Below are 18905 nucleotides of genomic sequence, written 5' to 3' on the forward strand. Positions count from 1 at the left end.
TGTCCAGCCGGTAATTAAAAACCCTCTGGTCCGGGATGAGGGGCCTCATAGGAAATGGCCTCATAAGATGGTCCCCCAGTGCAAACGCTTCATCCGCAACGAAGACGAATGGGAGTCCCTCCGCATTGTCTTCTGGAGGTGGCAAGTCCGAGCTGCCATTCTGGAGACGCCTGTAGAACTCTGTCTGGGCGATGACTCCACCATCTGACATCCGGCCATTCTTCCCCATGTCCACATACAGGAACTCGTAAGTAGCCGACACCACTGCCAACATCACAATACTATTGAACCCCTTGTAGTTGTAATAGTATGACCCCGAGTTGGGTGGTGGGACGATGTGGATGTGTTTCCCATCAATTGCCCCTTCACAGTTAGGAAAGTCCCACCGCTGGGCAAAGTGGGAGGCTACAGTCTGCCATTCCTGTGGGTTGGAAGGAAACTGTGGAGTCAAACAAGAATAAAAAATTATTCATTTTGCACATAAACATGGAAAGCAGATTAGACACAAACATTTTTGGCCAACATCAGTCTAACTTTTTTTTTAAGGACTATTTAAAGACAAAGGTATAAGGTCCACCTATCAGATCCCCCCCCCCTCTCATGGGCCAGTTTGGGAATTTTATGGGGGGGGGAGATGTTTTGGACAGGTAACCCTCTACACTCCATTGAGAGATAAATGCCTAAATAATGTGGATTACTTTGGCCAGCCCCTCCTTACTTTACACTATTGACAGCCCACTGGACAGGTAATAAGTGTCATAATACAAAGAGAAAAATACACACTGTACACATTTTAGCACATTTTTACATTCTGCTATTACCTATCAAGATAATAATAGGATACAAAAACTTTAAACAGTACCATTTGAAAGTATTCAGGCAGGCCCTTGCACTACATGCTTTGGGGAATTCATCCATAAATCTGACCACAAAAGAGGTGGGTATAGTGTGTATAGGTTTGGCAAAGTCAGCAGATAGAGGATTGGTATCAGCTGAGTTGGCAGTTGGGGGGAGAGAGGGTTCCAAATGATTTTTTGACCCCAAAAAAAAGCCTCTGGCACTCTGCCAGAATTTGAAGCACAAATCACAATTTTCAACATTTTATGGGGTATTTAGGGTAAAGTACTACTATGGAGCCTGACAAAATACATTGTTAAGTGATTACAAGAGGTGAATATAGGCCCAGGAGAGCATGCTGGGGAGGTAAGTGAAGGCAAATATGCATGAAGGACCAAAAAAAATTACATAAAAATCCAGCATGCATGAGGACAAAGGGGACATTCACTGCATATTACAATCATGGTAATTAGGGAATGAGGAAAGAAATATAATATATTATGAAACATTCTATACAATAAAATGTGATGTTAAAGGATAAAAATCTTACCTTAATATAGTCCTTCTGCTGGACCTGGATGATGGCAGAAGAGGTCTCCAGGATAATGATCCCCAGAGCCTGGGGGGAGATGCCTGTTGAGAACTTGAGGTCCTGCAGGCTTCTCCCCGTCGCCAATTACCGCAGCGTGGTGACTAACCTCTGCTCCGCAGTGATGGCTTGCCTCATGCACAGCACGAATTCTACGATGAGTACGTACATGCAACATGGCTAGAAAACGGTCGGCTGCTCAGAACGAAGTAACAGAACGCACTGAAGAACAGCAAGGCCTGTGAAGAGTGACCTGAAAATCAGTAACGAACGAACAAGAACACAATGACAGAGTCAAGGGTAACTCGCTGCACACACTGAAGACCAGATACAAACCCACAAGCACAAACTGAACAGCAGAAAACGATCTGAAAATCACGAAAAAGCGCAAATCGTCTCTCACCAAAACTTTTACTAACACGAGATTAGCAAAAGGAGCCCAAAGGGTGCCACGCTTGGTTCTGTTCTGCCCTTTTATAGTCTCGTTGTACGTGGTGTATGTGACCGCGTTCTTGGCGATCGGAAATTTCCGACAACTTTGTGCGACCGTGTGTAGACAAAACAAGTTTGAGCCAACATCCGTCAAAAAAAATCCATGGATTTTGTTGTCGGAATGTCCGATCAATGTCCGATCGTGTGTATGGGGCAATATTCTAATGAACACTGGGATCTCAGTGTACTTACCATGGTTTAAATTCTACTGTCACATTGGGTGAATCCCAGAAGAAAGTGGAACATTTGGATTTACATAAGGGACTTTTCATTGTTTTTCATATAATCTATATGAAAAAAAAAATCTTTTTGGAATGGCACACGGAATCTTTAAATGATTTATATATGGACTAAATTTCATGCACTTTACTGTTGTTGGGTACAACACTATTTTGATGTATGGGATTTTTATGTGATTTGTATAGAGCTTGCATCTATTCTCTCTATTTTTGTTAACGGATAACTTTTGTATGATTCCATCATTTTTTTTTTAATTGATATAACCGGTATAAAGTCACACTATGTTTTTCTTTTTCTTATTGGAAATCAGTGCCACACCATTTAGCCCCACCTCTTGGCCCCGACGTCTTTGATGACGTCATATGTCCCGCATTGGATCGGCGTTCTGCCTTTCAAAGGCACCGGGCCAAAGGGTGGAGCTATGTGACGTGAGCCCCGGGAACACTGGAAGTTCTAATGAAAGCTCTTACATCGGGCAATTCAGCTCTCTGCTGATACGGACAGCTCGCCTCTTCCTTTCCTCTCTCTTCCCCTGGCTGGGAGACTATGCCGGCGGTGCTCTTATCCTCACTGGGCCCCACTCGGTTGCGGGCCCCATAGCGCCCGCATGGGTCGCTATGGTGGTTGTTACGCCCCTGGTCACAAAACAGACTTATACAGATTCCAGTGAGAGCATATCATTCCTAATCAAACAATAAAAGATATGGTGTTTGGAAAACTGATACAGTACACTGTTTTCTGCTCCTAAATGCTTTACAGACAAATACCTGTTTGAGGAGGCATTTATTAAGTGGTTTGATCCTGCCAATTTCAAACCCTAAACAATCACTGACCATACCTGATGAGGATGCGTCCAATGTTTAAGGATCCTATTGACAACTGTTTTTGAAACCCTTTCCAAAGCACTGTTCTCAGTAGCAGGTCCTGCTATGCTACCTGCCATAGCTGTAATGTCAAAAGATGCAGCTACTATCCGTATTGATCCTGTACTTGTAGAGTGCTTAGAGTTAATGCATACAGCCCTACATTAATGCATTGATGGACTAGTTGACATTGTCGCCATCTTATATCCTGAATGAGTCTCATTTCAGTGAATTTACAGAGAGCACTTTGGCTGAAATGCTGGTCTGTATAACAGTAATGTAAAATGCTGGTTACACATGCCCTTTGATGGCTATCGCCTTTTTGGGGAGTCTATGGACACTCCCAAAAAGAATGTCACCAGGGGTAAGAGTGCTCATCTGCATCCAGCAGCTTTACCCTCAAAGACTTGAAAGACTTCTTAACTCCTCTGAGACCAGGATTCCCTTCCTTACTCCCAGGCTTCAACCTCTAAGGTCAGAACCAAGCCAGGGCCCAGTTCGGTCACGAACTCTGGGCCCCCAAATTTCCAGCATGAAGGGATGTTTCCATTTTCAAAAGTGAGGAAATGTCTGTTGACCTTTGCAGACATCTGCATAGGAGAAGTGGTATCCAGGAGCAACAAGTTAAAATTCTGCATAACCCTCTAGGTAGTGATATTGTCAGGATACACATGCCAGCAGACAAGCTCGTCCCTCTAGAAGAACTCTCAGGCGCAAAGTAACACTAAAAGTGCATGGAAAACACTGCGCTACTGCATAAAAAATCAAAAGATAGCAGATACATACAATCTGACAAAGACAATAAATATATACATTAAAAAATGTAGCGCATAATGTATGTGTAAGTGATTGAAAAAAATAAATTATTTAAAATTTGTGCTTCAAAGAAAAAATAATTAAAAGAACATCAGCCTGATGGCTTGTGCTGAACATAAAGTCAATAATAAATAAACAATAATGTCCCGCAACCCAGGTAGGTGAGTAGACTCTGAAGTCTGGTGGTGTTCAGATGATTGTCCCAAATTGAACTTCATAACAACAGGACCATAACAAAGAGATGAGGCAATGGTAGAAAGGATGGTATGTAGAAAAACTCTTACCAGATCCCGTGGATTCCCATGTCAGCGACAGGGAATCGCATGAGCAGTGTGCCACTCAGGGCGTGGAAAGCGACGTCCCCTCACTGGAATACTCTAGGCTGGAATCTGCTTGGATCTCCGGGGGCCACCAGGCAGGTCCTCACAGCAAACAACCAGGGTACAAATCAGGTGGACAGAAACGTCACTTATAAAGCTGAAGTAGGCACTTGACCTCATTGGGAGGATATGTGGAAAGAAAAAATATGCCTCCACATGGTGCAGATAAAAAAGGGGGGTATTTTTATTTCTCCTCTGCCACCAAATCCTGCAACGTCTCCTCCAAACACAAGCCGTCGCGCATCCCCTTGCGCGCCCATGATTGACGCTGGTGCCAAATAAGACTATTTAACCACTTCAATACAGGGCACTTAGACACCCTCCTGCCCAGATCAATTTTCAGCTTTCAGTGCTGTCGCAGTTTGAATGACAATTCAGCCGTCATGCTACACTGTACACAAACTAAATTTTTATCATTTTGTTCCCACAAATAGAGCTTTCTTTTGGTGGTATTTGATCACCTCTGCGGTTTTTATTTTTTGCTAAACAAATAAAAAAAGACCAAAAATTTTGAAAAAAATAAAAGTTTTGCTTTTGTTCCTGTTAAAAAAATTTGTAAATAAGTACGTTTTCTCTTTCACTGATGGGCACTGATAAGGCGGCACTGACAGGCACTGATACGGCGGCACCGACAAGGTGGCACCAATGAGCGGGCACTGACATGCGGCACTGATGGGCACTGGTAGGCGGCACTGATGAGTGGCACTGATATGCAGCACTGATGGGCATTGATAGGCAGCACTGATGGGCACTCATGGGTGGCACGGATAGGCGACACTGCTGAGCACTGATACGTGGCACTGATGGGCACTGATAGGCATCCCTGGTGGCACTGGCAGTGGTAGGCAGTGGAGTGGGCACTGATTGGCAGCTGCCTGGGCACATATTGGTATTTCCCTGGGGGTCTAGGGGGCATACCTGGTGGTCCAGTGTGGTGGCCATCCTGGTGGTCCTGGGTAGGATCCCAGTGGGGGCTGTGCTGATAAACAGTCAGCACAGACCCCCCCATCAGGAGAGCAGCCGATCGGCTCTCCTCTACTCGCGTCTGTCAGAGATCACCAGCTCTTCCTATTTACATCGTGATCAGCCGTGATTGGACACGGCTGATCACGTGGTAAAGAGTCTTCGTCAGAGACTCTTTACCTAGATCGGTGTTGCAGGGTGTCAGACTGACACCTCGCAACAACGATCACCGCGATGCGCGCCCCTGGGGGCGCGCAGCGGCTCGATATCCTGATCACGTCATATGATGTTAGGTCAGGAATATCAAACCACTTTTCTGCCATCATTTTGTAATAGGGCGGGCAGCAAGTGGTTAAACCCAGTCAGTGCCTAGCTCCAGTGCTGCTTTGTCTTCAGCTTCTGTACATCCTGTTACCTGTGAACTTGTATCCTGATTCCTGTTATCTACCCAGCTTGTCTTGACCACTCCTTAAACTCCACCTGCATTGACCTCAGATTATCCTGTGACCAATCTTCCGTCTTCTCCTCTGGCTTCTGTTCCACTGATCTAGTTCCAGACCAAGGTTGCCTCCTGACTACATTCCTGCTTGTGCCCTGTATCCGATTCTCCAAGCCATGTATGACCCAGCCTGCCTGACTTTGCTATTCTGTTGATGTCACCTGCACCAGCTGCCTACGTGCCGGTCTTCCTGCTGGAGCCTTCTGACGACTTCTCCAGCCCAACAAGGACATCCGCCCTGCTGCCTGCAAGACTTCTTGGCACTCATGCGACTCTGCACTCCTGCGCCTTCTGTCCCCACCATCAGAGGTGGCCTCATTCATGACAGTACCATTTTTTCAATTCCACTTGAGAACCCTACAACACAACATTCTGTTGTGGGGCAAATTGGTTCAGTTCCTAGACAAACTGATTCACCTGATACTGAAGATCAGGTTATCTCTGGCCAGGTGGCTCAGGAATCTAGCTCTGGAGTTGGGGAAACTCTTCCTCCCGCTGTCTAGGAAAATCTTGATAATGGATGCCAGATTGAAAGCCTAGGGAGTCCTTGACACTGTGGTGATGCAGGTGATATGGTCCACAAAGGAAGCTCATCTTTTGACTAGCATTCTAGAGTTCTGAGTGATTTAGCTTTCCTTGCAACACTGGGCATCCCGACTGGAGGGGCATCTAACCAGGATCCAGTCAGCCAATGTTACTGCAGTGATGTAACTAAACCACTAGGGAGGAACCAGAAGTCTTACCTTGTCTTACAGACAGTATTTCGTCTTAGAAAGAATTCTGTCCTGGGTAGAACTTCCAGTTATGGCCGTTAGCCATTCCCATCTTAGGCGTAGACAGTTGACATACAGACTACCTGAGCCAACAGTGCCTGGACCCGGAAAATGGTCCTTACACACGGAAGTGATTCAGAAAATGTGTCACAGGTGGGGGAGGCCAGGTGCAGACCCTCCTGTCTTTCAGGTTCAACAACACTGGACAAGTTTGTCTCCAGGGGCAGAGATCCTCTGCCAAAAGCAGTGGATGCTCTTGTGGCTCCTTGGGATTAGTACAGCCTGTGAGTGCTTCTTGGGCTTTTTGGCATCCAACAACTGCTTCCCTGATTTGCAAGGATGCCACTTGGTCTTCTGTTCACACATTCTCTAAGTTTCACCATGCGTATGTTCATTCCTCATCTAATTCCAGCTTTAGGCATATGGTCCTTAAGGCAGTTACAGGCAGCCCCCTGTCCCTAATTGTTTCGTTATGTGGCCCTGTTAGTATTTTGTTACTGTTGCCCACCCATGCTATTGGACTTCCCATTTGCCTATAAATAACTAATTGCTGTGTTCTTTCATGAACAAGAAAGAAAACAAGATTTTTGTACTTACCATGAAATCAGTTTCTTGGAGTTCATATTGGAGTTCATTTACCCCTTGACAATGAACATACGTACATACGTGGGTAATTTTCTGTGTGGCCGCATATGTGCGCATTTATGTTTCTGCAGATAACATGCTGAACAGTGTGCTCCCAGCTTAGAGACTGAGCTGTCACCTACCGCTCCAGGTCTCATACTAACAATCAGACACCATGAGGACCAGCTCTTGATCACACAATGGCTGTGATAACCTGTGGTTGACTAACACGGTGATCAGTAACTTTACAAGCAACCTCTGCATAGAAACCAGTTTCCAAGTTTTTTATTTCAAACTTAGTTGAACACACTGAAGTTAGAAGCTGATTTGCTACCATGCACAGCTGCACCAGATTTTGCACTCTCCAGTTTTAGTAAATCAACCAATTTGTCTTCTTTTTATGTCAACAAAAAAGTGATGTGACCATCGCTTTGGTCAGAAGGTTTTCTTAGTGATCAACTTTGCCTTTGAAAGTTCCTTTTAATCTTACATAGGGACAAAGTTGTTTTGAGGCTAAGAACATACTTTTTATCCAAAATGGCTTCTGTTTTACCTTCCTGCAGATATTGAATTGCCTTCCTTGTGTTCGGCATCAGTTTTCCATTGCCTGGATGTGGTGAGAGCCATCAGGGTTTTACTTTTCTGCCACTGCATCTTTTAAGCAGACAATTTTCCTTTTGTGTCTTTCCCAAAGGTCCTACAAGAGGTTCATCTATTTCCAGATCTACTATCTCTAAGTTTATTTGTCAAGTTAATGTTTTGGAATGTGTGTGTTTGTGTGTGTGTGCGTAGCGCTACTTACGCAGGAGCCGCTTGGTAGATTGTGTTCTCTGTTCCTCTATCTCGACACAACCTCAGCCCCACTGACACACCAAGTTAAGCAAATGGATACTGTACTGCTACTGGAAACACAAATTTATATACCCTGCAAGCAACTAAGGTACAGCAAAAAGCAAACATCATACTATATATGTGCAGTTCGTTTAGTTCTGAATTGAAATTTGGACACTTTGGAGATTCAGCAATTCAGATTTATCTGCATTTCTAAATCACAATAGGAACAAATTTAAAAGGATTCAAAATACATTATAACAAAATAAAATTTTGTTTGAATTGAATTCAAATCAAATTCGAAACATATTCAAAATCAAAAATACGTTTGAAATGTAAACATTTTGCTCACTATTGCTGGTTTCCTTCAAAAACTGCGATATAGCACTCGCTGTTCACATGTGAGCTCACTTCTGGATCTGCCTGGAGCAACTCCGGTCCTCAGCACACACAGCTGCAGGCTTGTGGCAGCTTGATGTGCACACAGGAGCAGTGGGGTGCACACCTCGATCTCCTTCCAGCAAAGAAATAGTTCCTTGGTATTCAGTCTGAGAAAATACGACTCTCTCTCTCCTTATACCCAGCTTGCATTGGGTATTGTAGTCCAATGGTCCGTAGTAAAGTTTATTTCCTGAACTTCCTCTCCATTGATTCACAGCTGTCAACCACAAGTCCCTTGAGCTACTTCGGCTTGTCAGCAAAGTAAAAGTAGAAACCTTCTTGAAATAGTACTATATCGGCACAGGCTCAAAAGACATATAGCAGAAGAAAAAGTATGAAAAAAATGTATTTATACAAAAATACATAAAAATAAACATGTGCAGTATGTGGAAAGTGGCTGATACATTCACAAATAGAACGTCTCACAGTGTTGATACAGAGGGGGACCCAAAATGACCAGGAAAATGACAATTGATGTGTTTGTAGATATGAATTTAGTTCTCTTCTTCAGAGGTATCTAAATACAGTATGTATCTCACAAAAGTGAGTACATCCCTCACATTTTTGTAAATACTTTACTATATCTTTTCATGTGACAACACCGAAGAAATGACACTTTGCTACAATGTAAAGTAGTGAGTGTACAGCTTGTATAACAGTGTAAATTTGCTGTCCCCTGAAAATAACTCAACACACAGCCATTAATGTCTAAACTGCTGGCAACAAAAGTGAGTACGCCCCTAAGTGAATATGTCCAAATTGGGCCCACTTAGCCATTTTTCCTCCCCAGTGTTATGTGACTCGTTAGTGTTACAAGGTCTCAGTTGTGAATGGGAAGCAGGTGAGTTAAATTTGGTGTTATCGCTCTCACTCTCTCATACTGGTTACTGGAAGTTCAACATGGCACCTCATGGCAAAGAACTTTCTGAGGATCAGTTGGGACCTACTGTATGGTGTAAACACATCAATAAGTATTCAAGGTAACACATAAAAATACTAACCAATTTGTCAACATTGGAGAAAGCAAGGAAAGACAAGCCACCATGAGTTAAAAACAAAGTATCCACAGTCACCTTCCGGATGTCCACTCCCAACCAGAAGAACAGGGGTGAGGAATGCCCGCAAGGGTCCCCAGACACGGAGGCCACTACAAATCTGTGAGCCTACAAAGGTCACACAGATGTTGCCAATCTGGGAGGGGAGAAAAAATACCCATATAGTATAAAGATACAAAGCAGAAGAAATATCAGAGTAATATATGCAAAAAACTCCACCTCCTTGCCCCAGTGATTGGTGGGATTTCAATCCCTGGCTACTCTCATATACGCCCCTGTACCCAGGGCTTGTTACTGTTGTGCATGCCTCTGACACACACAATTCATCCTGTTTAAGGTATGGGAGTCCCTATATTTGCTTTAACTCTACTGCAAGCTGTGGCCACTATATTTTGATGCCCGACACTTTGTTTTTAACTCATGGAGGCTTCTCTTTCCTTGGTTTCTCCAATGTCTCACAAATGGGTTAGTATTATTTTATTATGTGTTACCTTGTATACCTATTGATGTGTTTACACCATAGGTCCCAACTTATATGTAGACACCTCTCAAGAAGGGAACTAAAATCATACTTTAAAATGCGTCGGTGTCCTTTTCCTGGTCATTTTAGGTCCCCCTCTGTATCACAACACTGGGAGACATTCTATTTGTGTATGTATTGGCTGCTTTCCACATAACTGCACCTGTTTTTATGTATTTTAGTATAAATAAAGTTTTTTCATATTTTTACTTCTGTTTTTTAAATCTGTGCTGATATAGTTCCAAATTCAAGAGGGTTTCTACTTTTACTTCATATAGGGATGATGGCACTATCCGGCACCTTACCATACTATATTATTCTTCTTGTCAGCTCCCCTTGGTGGATGGAGGCGGGGAAGTGTTAACCCATTCAGCTGAAGTCCATTTGGCGCACAGAGGGCAAAGCAGCACAGTGTCCTACATCTCTCTATCTGTCTCTAGCTAAGCACATGGCTGTCAGGGCTGGGCTCAGCCCTTCCTTCTTTAAGCAGGCTGTTCAGATGTCAGCTAATTGCCAGCTCCAGTCCCTGGCTCCCTGATGTGCTGGCTTGTCTGACTATCCGTTCCGGTTTCCGAACTCTGGCTATGTTTTGATTACGTTTTCTCTATTTAACGTTTATTATTAATAAACAGTGTGATTTTACTGCACTTCTGTCTCAGCCTGTTTCATGGATCCTGACAATGGCTACACATGATACAAGATAAAGTGCCTCTTTTTTCCATTATTTACCACACTGCTAGGGCAGTGAGTCATTTGAGGAACACATCTCCCTCCCATACGCTATGCTTTTCTCTTTGGACTGCTTGCTACAACTGAGTAGGTAGGAGGGGTCATAGGGGACTGTCCTTCAGTTTTTTATGTGCCTGGTGTCAATTTCTCTTGTAGGCAGCGGTATAACCCTTGGTTGCTTATTTTCCATACAGCTTCAACCCTCAAATGGACACTCGTGAAAAGGATTTTACGGTGAGTACAACATTATTGCTTTCTATTTGCAAGACTGCAGTGTCCTTCTGGATGGATTGCATGAAATAGAACTGAAGCCTCACGGGTAATGCTGTATTCAGTTTTTAGTATTTTGTTCTGGGGAAAAAAGACAGGAGACAAAATCAATAACGAGAGAATTATAACCACATCAAGTTCTTTAGTGGTGTTTAGTTTAATTTTTTTTTTTTTTTTATTAGAAGTGTATATTTAAGCTCTGTAATAAAGATAAAATAATGGATGTTTCTGTTTTATCCTTACATCAATACTGGCTGTAAAAGGATATTATGTATTCTACATACACAGATTGTCCTGTAACAGAAACTTTACTATAGTAATTTAATGAGCCACCACCAGAGGCCACTGTGTGAATAGTAATATATTTTCCCTTCAGGCATTCTAATGACATTGAATATTACAAATAGTCATTAGTGTTGAAAGCTTTGGGATATGGCTTTTGTACATTGAAGCTCATTACGCTCTGGAAATGAATGGACACACAGTGCTAGAGAAACATTCCTATCAAACATTCATTTTTATTTTTAAAACTAGGGTGATGGTATCAGTGGGGACTAATGGAAGCTTTTATCAAGGGCAAAAGGCCTTTTGACATTTTCACTAGTTAGAAAAAAAAGCGTAGAAATTCTGTGTGTTCAATCATAGCAATTCGACAGTCACTCATTTCCATAGGGTGACTGTATTACAATATACATATTTTTTTCTTTTTAAACAGTGAATTTTCTAAAACATCATGCTATAACTGACTTAGTGGTAAAAAAAAATAAAAAAATGGAAGCCTTTTTTCAGTTTAATGTTGGACCAGCTTGTAGCAGCTGATGCCTGGGTGCTTCCTTCTTGTGAAACTGTGTTCAATCACTAAAACTTATCACCTGGCTTTAAAAGGAACCTGTGTTTGCCCATTCTTTTTGAAAAATCAACTAGGTCATTGCATGGCATTTGGCCAGTGGAGGCATAGTACGCTAGTGTGCCCTGTTATGGTGCCTCTGGATACAATGAATCCACAAGCCCATTCCCTTGTATGAAAGTGTCTGCTGCCACCCCTGGCAACTGTGAGGGAATTCTGGTTGAGCCTGCAGGCAGTGCCAGAGAGCATATGAAGCCTGCTGTTGTTTCACCATTTAACAAGAACAAGAAGATTTGTTCCAAAGCCAGCATACCCACAGCGAGTAAGACCATCTTTACTTTGAAAAATGCTGGGACTACTAATATAGTAATTTAAAGAAACTAACAGTGAGACTGTTTGTGGTGTGGTGGGAGAGACCCCATTTGAGAGACTTGCTGTTTCATATGTGGAGAGAGACCTTCCTCAATAAAGCCGGCTGTATACTGGGGAGGCAAAAAATTTAAACTGAATGTGGTAATGTGAGGGTTACTGATTCTGATGTATGTACACCTGTATCTATGAAACCAAATGCTGAATAAAATGTGGCAGGGGTGACCACTAAAAGAATGTGTTATTTCCCCTAGCAATCATGTTAGATGCAGTGGAATTGCCCTCTGGAAACCTCAGAGGGACTCGATGTGTCAGAACTTGTGATTTCCAAGGACAACTATGGTGCCATTCTGCTGGGCACGAGTGGGGAATAATGAAAGTGTTGCAAAATAAGAATGTGTTAACGTAAACTGACATTTTTGAAAATTTTATTGTGTTTAATGTTTAATGTTTGGTACTTCAGACTACTTTTGACTAGCACACAAATAGTTTAGATTGGGATGGTTTGGCATAAAATATATTACCTGTAATGGTTATTTTAGGTAAGAGTGGGGCTGAGAGTATTTCTGTTGTTTAACACCAAGGGGCTTCTAGCCAGCTAGAAGAAGGCATGCTTGCTGCAGCAGCTGATATCGCTCACAAAATAGAATACAACAGCCAAAATCCTGCCTGTGACCTGTGAAAGGGGTAAAAATAGGGTATTGCCAAATAAGGAAGGTCATGCTAAACAGAATGGCAAAAGTGCCAGACTGCATGGTTTGTAATGAAAACCTGGTTGCATATAATGTATGTAAAATCATGTTCCAGAGGAGTTGCAGTGAGATTGTGTATGGCTCCTCTGCAGACACTGCGCTGCCAGGTGCTGACAAACAGAAGAAAGGAGTATTAACATTACTGTCAATCATAAAATGAGTGATGTGGTGTTCTGTGATGATCTGGTTGCCATAGGTAACAAAAAGATACTGATAATCCTGATGACCAGGATGAGAAATTAGTAGGCGCGAACAAATGAAGTGACTTATGCAGCGAGAGGACTGTCCATTCCTTTCGCAACAGAGAAACTAGATAACAAGTAAGGGTAAACCCTCTACATACTCGGGGGGGGGGGGGGGGGGTAGTATGGGGAGAGATTTCTCACAAAACAGAAAACTCCTAGTTTTCAGCCTCCTAGTAGACAGCCTGGGAGCAAAATAAAAGCAAAAGAGGACAGCAAAGTGTGATCCTGTTTTTAATTAAGGTGATGCTAAACACACACTGTTTAATTTACAAGGGAAGGGGTGGGCTGTCATTTACCACTGTGTATATGCCCACATGTGTGTCTCTATAGGCAATAACTTCTACGCAGGATGTGGAAAACTTACAAGTAGATCTGAACAAATTAATGGGGTGGGCAACTACATGGAAAATGAGGTTTAAAAATGCATTTGGGTGGCAAAAATATGAATGCAATCTATACACTGGGGGGGAACCTCTGGGGGGAATCTAAGATGGAAAAGGACTTGGGGGTCCTAGTAGATGATAGGCTCAGCAATAGCATGCAATGATAAGCTGCTGCAAACAAAGCAAACAGAATATTGGCATACATTAAAAAGGGAATTAACTCAAGAGATAGTTCTCCCACTCTACAAGACTCTGGTCTGGCCACACCTGGAGTATGCCGTCCAGTTCTGGGCACCAGTAGAGACCAGGAAAGATGTGCTGGAAATGGAGCGAGTTCAGAGAAGGGCAATGTCACGGAACGTCCCACACTCCGCTTGAGTGCTTCCGTCATATACAACTTTCTCCCAGTCTGTATACAGATATCCCAACCTCTCTGAGCACAAACAAGGCGACACTTACTTGTTGCTACCAAGAACTGACTTTATTTAGAATCACAATTACAAGACTTTATATCCTGTTGGAACCTCCTCTAACAATACAACTGTAACTTAATTAACATGACCTAATTATCTAATCCTTTATACAGCCTAGGTGACTGAGACATGACCTTTCGCCCAGACTTGTGGTCACCGAGCTTCACACAGTTATATCAACACAATAGCTGGAGCTAATTACAATTAACAATACAAACAAAACCTAATTAACATGAGCTCCAATAGGAGTCGTCCCGTCTCCTACATTGTATAGAGGACAATGTGATCAGCTCATTCAATTAACATACATCCTGGGAGATATTGTGGACAAATATTACTGTCCCATTTTAAGTAGTCCAAGATATATTTTCTCCCTCACCCTGTGCCAATATGGCACAGGGTGCCTTAGACATAAGATGTATTCTGAGTTCCACGGGCCCCCCCGTCACATCTCTCCCCTTTCGGCAGAAGACTAACACAGGAGGAGACCCCAGACGGGTTGACTCCGAAGTTAGTAAACAGCTCCAGTCCTCTACTGCCTGTACCCACACAGTACCCCAAACAAATTGTTCCAAACAAAGCATTACTCACCCAGCCAACCTCTGCCTCTCTCTGAGAACATATCTGCCGCTGGAGAGAGGCCTGGACTGGCTCTTCTCCCTGGAATCCTTTCTGCCGCTGGAGAGAAGACAGGGTGTCTGGGCTCACTCTGTCATGCTGTTGGGGATCTGGGCCCACTGCCCAGCATCCCTGGGGTATACAGGTGGAGACTGAAGTCCCATCCACCTTTACAGGAAATCCATCCTCTGTTAGTTGAGGGCAGAGTCCAGCAGTCCTCAGCCCTGTTGCCAGCCCTTCTGCTGGAAACCCCACACCATCTGTTCCGGCTAACTGTTGGAGAGGGAGGCCGACTGCCCCGCCTCCCTGGAACTCTGTAGTTGTTGCCGGTGCTGGGCAGAGGTTGGTAGCACTCTGCCCTGTTGCCAGCACTTCTGCTGGGGACTCCGCATCCTCCGCTCCGGCTAACCGTTGGGGCAGGAGGCTGGCTTCCTCCACTCCCAAACTGTGTAGCTGCCTTTGGGGAGGTAAGCCGGCAGCTTCCTTTTCCATTCCCTCATCTGGCTGCTGGGACGACATGTCGATGGTACTGTCTCCCAGGTGCACGGATCTTTGCTGGGGAGGAAAGCTCGCTTCCTCCACCCTGGCCAACTGTTGGGGAGGGACAACACACACCTCCTCTCCCTTCTCCCCCTGTATCTGCTGCTGGGAAGTGATTGCCATCTTCTCACCCTGAGCCTCCACAATTGCTGCAGGTGTGGGGCAGAGGTCTTGGACCCTCTGTCCGGTTGCCAGCACTTCTGCTGGGGGTTTGCCAGGTGGTTCCTCCTCTACAGAAACGTCTATTAAATCCCCAGTCTCTGGAATTGGTAAAAGTGTGGGGCAGAGGTCTTGGACCCTCTGTTCAGTTACCAGATCTTCAGCTGGAGAAGTTTGTTTTAACTCCATAGATGCTGCTGGCAGAAAATCACATGTCCCTGTCAGTGTTGTGGGAGAAAGGCCGACTACCTCTTCTCTCAAGAAGGCTGAAGCCACTGTTGGTGCTGGGTAGAACACAGTGAACTTTGGCCCTGATAGCAGCTCTTCTGCTGGAGGCTCATCAGGTTGTTCTTCCTCAGCAGAAAAGTCTATCAAATCCCATGTCTCTGCAACTGATATCTTGGGATAGAGGTTCACCATCTCCTGTCCATAGAACCCAGAAGATGCTATCATTTCTGGGCAGAGGTTAGCAGAGCTCTGCCCTGTTGTCAGCACTTCAGGTTTGGGGACAGCAATCTCCGGATTTTCCACTGCCGATTCTCTGGCATACTGCTGAACTTGTTCTAGCAGTTTCCTGTATGCCCTTTCCAGATGCTGTTCCTTCCTTAGCAAATGGTCCAGATCAGGTTTGAGCTCTGAGACTCCTGCAAGACCGAGCATAGACTCTCTATAGTCTCTCAGGTCCTCGAAGTCAGGTTCCCCTTCATCGCCAAACATAAAAAGATCTGTAAGGTTCTCCCACAGCAATCCAGGGCCACCAAAGTCATATCCCTCCGGAGAGCATTCTGTTGTCTCCCCTAAATATCCCTCCTCTGCGTGCCATTGCAGAGCCCGATAACGATTGTCCAGCTCTATCTCCTGCTGGACCAACCTGTCCAACTCAGTCACCCATTGCTCCTGGGGCTGCTCTCCCAGGAATGCCATCCGCAATGCCCGTTGGTCACTGGCCCGTTGCTCTTGGGTTGGAAAGCACTTGCCCTGTTTTATACCAGCGAGACGGAGGGCTGCAATCCAGAGCTCCACCCGAATTTCCTGCCTAAGCTCCAGGTATTCATCCTCAGACACAGTCCTGGTGTATGTTGAAAGGATGATCCGCAGCAGCCCCGGGAACTCTGATGCCAGGTCCATATCTCCGCTGGGGTGACTGAAGTCTGCTATGCTGATCTTGGATCCAGTTGGAGGTTTGGATGTCCCATACTTCAGGAAGCTTTCCCGCTGCTTGCCACCAATGTCACGGAACGTCCCACACTCCGCTTGAGTGCTTCCGTCATATACAACTTCCTCCCAGTCTGTATACAGATATCCCAACCTCTCTGAGCACAAACAAGGCGACACTTACTTGTTGCTACCAAGAACTGACTTTATTTAGAATCACAATTACAAGACTTTATATCCTGTTGGAACCTCCTCTAACAATACAACTGTAACTTAATTAACATGACCTAATTATCTAATCCTTTATACAGCCTAGGTGACTGAGACATGACCTTTCGCCCAGACTTGTGGTCACCGAGCTTCACACAGTTATATCAACACAATAGCTGGAGCTAATTACAATTAACAATACAAACAAAACCTAATTAACATGAGCTCCAATAGGAGTCGTCCCGTCTCCTACATTGTATAGAGGACAATGTGATCAGCTCATTCAATTAACATACATCCTGGGAGATATTGTGGACAAATATTACTGTCCCATTTTAAGTAGTCCAAGATATATTTTCTCCCTCACCCTGTGCCAATATGGCACAGGGTGCCTTAGACATAAGATGTATTCTGAGTTCCACGGGCCCCCCCCGTCACAGGCAACAAAACAAATAAAGGGTCTGGAGGACATTAGTTATGAAGAAAGGTTGTGAGCACTGAACTTATTCTCTCTGGAGAAGAGAGGTTTGAGAGAGGATATGATTTCAATTTACAAATGCCATACTGGTGACGCCACAATGGGGATAAAACTTTTCCACGAAAGGGAGTTTAATAAGACACGTGGCCTCATATTAAAATTAGAAGAGAAGTGGTTTAACCTTAAACTGTGTAGAGCGTTCTTTATTGTAAGAGCGGCAAGGATGTGGAATTCCCTTCCACAGGCGATGGTTTCAGCGGGGGGGGGGGCATGGATAGTTTCAAAAAACTATTAGATAAGCACCTGAATGACCATAACATACAGGGATATACAATGTAATACTGACATATAATCACACACATAGGTTGGACTTGATGGACTTGTGTCTTTTTTCAACCTCAACTACTATGTAACTATGTAACATGAGCTGCTCAGATGTGATAGGGAGTAAATGCTCAGCATAGAAACTCACTGAAAACTGAGCATGTGCAGAGCTGCCAACACTGCTCTGCAAAATCCCTAGCTACATTGGGGACTTGGACAGAAGGGGGAGATAGAGAATCAACCAGGTTTTTTGCAGAATACAGAAAACAAATCTCATAGCGACTGAGTGAGTATGAACAGCACGTAATACAGCATTTATTGATAGTTTTTTATGATGTGGGTTTAGTGACACTTTAAAGTGTTTCTAAAGGCAGAAGTTTTTTTTATCTTAATGCATTCTGTGCAAAAAAGAAACTTTAGTATCACTTTAAGTAATATTTGCTTGTGGAAACAAACCTGAAAAAAAGTCATTGTAGAGTCAAGTACAGTGTAGAGTGGGGACATAGAGAATGTCACCTTTCACAGAGGTTCCACAGCCTATGTGTTCTGCCCCCCCACGCTGTAATGGTGTAATGGGGGGGGGTGACAGAGCCATGTCACTGTGCCATAATGATTAGATGTCATCCAGGGCTCTCACTAGGTTGAGGGTTTCTGAAATGCTGGGTCTACACTTTGATGGTGACCAGCACCTATGGATTGTGCAGGTGTGCAGAGGCCTTATGTATGGAGCTGACTAGAGTTCAAAGGTTATACCTGGGAAACAGGACATTGCAGCAGGGAGCTGTGAGGTGTGTATGTTTGCACACAGAATTGTGAGGATTACAAAAGATACAAGGGCCTAAAACCCATGAGACTAGAGCAGCACTGATGCAAGAGCAAGCTGAAAAAGAAGTATATTGCTTTGGCAGAGGAATGCTGAGATTACTCAGCAAAGATTACTTTTTTTTATAAATTTAACTAGGTTAAGAAATAATTTTCTTGGATCCTTTCCAGAAATGCAGTGGGTTTGATATTGTAGTAGCCCAATATTAACATCAAATCCAACATTGGGCTAAACTAGTCTAGTTTTAGCAATTGTTATCACTTTAAAATTGCATAGAACTTCATTGATTGATGTGTGGAGTCTGTCTCTCCCCCCCCACCACACTAATACTCAGAACCTGCTATCACACTGAAGGCATGGTCACAGCTGCTCATCAACACTCTAAGCTGGGTATACACGTATTCAGCAGGAATCAGTTGAATTTTGATTCATGTGCACCCCTCTCTGTTCAACAGAACCTAGTCTAACAGCTCTGCTGGAAAGCCAACATTAGATCAGCCGCAGCAGCCAACGGCTATAGTGCTGATCAGTGTATTCTGAGGTGGATGGAGAAGAGGGAATCCCAACTGGAGATTTTTTTTTCATTCAACCCACTGGTTGAACAAAA

The sequence above is a fragment of the Aquarana catesbeiana genome, linkage group LG04 (assembly GCF_042186555.1).
Source record: "Aquarana catesbeiana isolate 2022-GZ linkage group LG04, ASM4218655v1, whole genome shotgun sequence".
Lineage (NCBI taxonomy): Eukaryota > Metazoa > Chordata > Amphibia > Anura > Ranidae > Aquarana > Aquarana catesbeiana.